This window comes from Hylaeus volcanicus, chromosome 8 (genome assembly GCF_026283585.1).
Source record: "Hylaeus volcanicus isolate JK05 chromosome 8, UHH_iyHylVolc1.0_haploid, whole genome shotgun sequence".
NCBI lineage: Eukaryota > Metazoa > Arthropoda > Insecta > Hymenoptera > Colletidae > Hylaeus > Hylaeus volcanicus.
Window position 1 is genome coordinate 12,835,500 of NC_071983.1, and position 4,394 is coordinate 12,839,893.

Here is a 4,394-nt window from a genome sequence, read left to right on the forward strand (position 1 = left end):
TCAATGTAGCTGCCCGTATTAAACTTTTCATTTTCTTGAAAATTCTTTGGCGAGCGTTTCTCAGTTCAACCCAGATTCAAACGTACCCAAAAGTATGTCTTGTTGACCAAGCAGAAAGTTCAACTAGACAAGTTTTCATTCAATTTAATGTAGATTCTTTTACAACAGTCTTTGTTGAATTTTAGGTTAGCTACAAAACTTTCAAGTTCAACAATTTTTCAGCAACATTCAAGCGATGCAATAAATTCTGCCAGCAATTCTGAGATGCGGAAAATTGCAGTTGGCCAACTGCTTGGTGATATTATGATTGGTGTATCAATGTAAAATTTTGGGCACTTTATGTGACGAAATACTAATTCAAAACACGAAAATTTACTACTAATCGGTCGCGATCAATATTCATTATACGCAACACTAATGGAACTCGCGGTTGGTACTTATACGCAACACTACCCTGAAAGAAAGCGCGAAAAATACTAATCAAAGCAACTATACTGAAAACGAACGCGATCCATATTTTCATTTCGCAACACTAATGGAAAACGCGAGTTGCCCAAATTGACACTAAATGATGAGTTACCACGTTGGGGTACATGACCCATCAAAATAAACTTAAATTACTACAACTACAGGCGAGTACAGTGACAAAGTAGTAACAAGAATGATTCCCCATCTTCGAATCCGAAGATGGAGAACCATTTGTTGCAGCCCTTTCTTGTGACAATTTGTCAGGGCCTCTCTTCTTTCTTCGGACGCATTGCCCCATCTGAAACTTACAGCTGGGGTCGAGGTTCAGTGCAATACGTGGACGTTCAACCCGGTGAACCACATGTCTAGAAATGACTTTAATTATAATTGAATTATTTATTGTAAAAGATTGTGTAGAAGACTTTTCAATGATATAATTTATTTTGAAAATTTAAAATGAATATTGATTTACTTTCAAGTGATTCCATTGTCAAAGCATATCTTTTAAAGGAGCTAAACAAGTGTTTGAATAATATTACTTTGACGCAGAAATCGACCCATCGCGAAGTGTTCTTCTTGTACATATATGAAACATTTCAACGCAACGAATGCATACTTCAAAAATCATCAAACTTGTATTTCAACTTGTAGCTTGAAATATATAGGAAAACTTGAACCTTTCAATAAAATATATTTAATTATCATCATTACTATTATATATTGTTAATATATTAACACATTACATGAATACGCTCAACAACGAATATTTGTACGAAGAAATCTTTATCATACCATGGAATGGCAACACGTTACTATGTTATTAGTGGAAAACGCGAAGTACAAGAAGACCCTACCCTAAACAAATAAATGAAATAAGAAATGTTGCAACTCCGAGTATGTTTTTCAATGCATATCCGCGATCACTGTACTCGCCAAATACCACGTATACAACCAGCCACCCGTGTCGATTTGGACCTTTCGTCGTCCTACGACACGATTGGGGACCAGAGGAACAGAAAAACATGCGACTCACCAACCGTTGTCTTGATACAGGACATCGTAGTGACTCTATATCATGTCGCCGATCATCGAAGTAGCTCTGCATTACCCACGTCGAACTTGCGAGTTGCTCTGCTTTATCTGCGTCGAACTTCGAAGTACTTCTGCTGGATGATGTATGAAATCTTAAATAAAGTTACATGAATTAATAATATGTTTCAAAATGTACAATACTTACAATTTGAATCCATTAGAATTGAAGATAAATTTTTAGTTTAAATAGGGAATGCATCGGATGACTTTAAAACTTAAAAATTGAAATAATCGACTAGATACATGTATACGAAAGCTGATAAACTAAAAAGTTATAAATGTTATAATAAGAACAATGCGTGTATTCACATGATACATAATTGTAATTCGAATAGCATAAATTCATTAATACTATTAGCTTTTAGTCGTTTTTATTAGTTTTAGTATAACAAAGCTACATATCTAAATGTCCTAAGAATGTTTCAGTTTTTTTCTCTTACGTTTCCAACATATTTATAATAAATTATACAATTATGTAACTTCATATACATTCAATGTTTCAAGAAAATGTAGCAACAAAAATTATGTTTGAGCCTCGCGCCACGGTCTACATACATGCACACAAATGTGCATGAGCATATGCGCTGCATTCAGCAAGCGACTGAAGAACACATGACTATCGGACTACGACGTTTTGTTAGGTTTGTTATTTAATTGAGTTATGGCAAAGCGTGCAAGCAATGCCACGAGTAATAAAGCGTATATTAAGATATCACCGTGTGTCCATCAATTTGACTATGTTACCATACACAATACAAAATGTAATAAAAGTGCATAAATTAAACAAAATTTCTCAGTTAATAATCAATTTAAGAAGAAGATTGTGTAAATTTGCAGTATCATATACTTACTATCTGTCTAACATAATAGAATGCTCAAGTCTTTATCCATTATGTTTCTAACATATTTGTAGTGAATTATAGAAATGTGTATCGTCATAAATGTTCAAAGTTTCTAGAAATTGTAGTAAAATATAGTTAAAGTGCTCGAATTGACAAAATTAAATCAGATGGTACTAAGCATAAGAATAATTGTGTAAATCTACAATAGTATAGATTTTATACCTGCCTAGTAAAGGTATCTAAATATTCAAAAAATCTTCAAGTTTTTATCTGTTACGTTTCTAACATATTTGTAACGAATTATAAAAATGCATATCATCATAAGTGTTCAAAGTTTCTAGAAAATATAATAAAAGAGCATGAATTCACAAAATTGATCAGTCTATAATAAATTTATCAAATAAGTGTATAAACTAACAAAAGTATACATTTTATATCTGTCTGACAGAGGTGTCCAAATGTTGAGAGAATGAGAATGTTTCAGATTTTACCTTTTATGTTTCATAATACACATTTGTAGAATTCATTATAAATGTGTTAGAAGCATACAGGATAAAAACTCAAACAATCTTTCAACATTTAAATACCTTTGTTACATAAATATATAATATATTGTATTCCAAATTTATACATTTCTTCTATTAAATATGTTATAAATTGATAAATTCTGTGAATTCATGCTCTTTTATTATACTTTCTAGAAGCTTTGAACACTTATGGCGATACACATTTTTATAATTCCTTACAAATATGTTAGAAACATATCAGATAGAAACTTAGATTCTTTCAATATTTAGATACCGTTGTTAGACAGATATAGAATGTACACTATTCCAAATCTACACAATTTTTCTTACGCTTATTACCATCTGATAAATTTTGTCAATTCGTGCACTTTAACTATACTTTACTACATTTTCTAAAAACTTTGAACATTTCTGATGATACATATTTGTATAATTCGTTACAAATTCAACGAAACAGAAAAGATAAAGAATTAAACATTCTTTTCAATATTAAGATACCTTTATTATACAGATATAGGATGTATGATATTGGAACTTTTTACAATTTTATTCTATATTCATGATAAAGTAATAAAATTTATGAATTGGCGTTATTCAAATTGCAATTGTAATTAATACATAAATATTATTTATTTGTGAAATGTGAATAAAGAAATGGATAAAATGTTTAAAATCACAATTTTTCAAAAAATTGTAAAAATAAAGTAATAGTGTAAAGAAATGGTTTGAAAATGATTTCGTAATTATTAAGCAGAAATAGTAATGAAATAGAAGGCAAGATAATCAATTTAATCTACTAATGACATTAATTAAAGACAATATTACCTATTATTCTGCTTTCCCCGGCAAGCTGCACAATGTCTCTGGCGTTATATGTCGAGAAATTTCGATTCATGTTCCAAACGTTCTGTAGATGCTGTTTGAATGTAAAATGGCCGTTGGGGAACATCACGCAGACTCGTGGTGTCAGATCCTGGAACATTCAAGAATTCGAAATTGAGACCAAGTTACGATAAATATATATTTGTACTGTATCCAACCAATAAATTAACTTGGAAAACCGGAAAAGAAACGATAATATTACTCTGGAAGACGTACTCCCACAGTACGAATCGATATTCGAACGAATATCAATTGGTACCTCATGGAGAAGAAAGTACGAAATCAATCTAATTTTCTCGAAAACCCGATTCAATTAACAAGGAATAGTATTAATATATTAAAGAGACGGTAAGAAGTAACCCAAGGTAGAAATAGCAACGATTAGATATTAATTGAATTGAATTATGCTTACTTATTAATTGCCGGATCACCGATCGACACGACACGTCTGCTCTGTCCAATTGCCGCCGAACGAAGGATGCCTCGTTCTCGGCGTCGTTCTTCTGCGCATTGGATTGTGGGTGCTCGGCCAATGAAATTTCAGTATTTAAAAGTTCCAAAGAAACGTTAAACGTGATTGGTT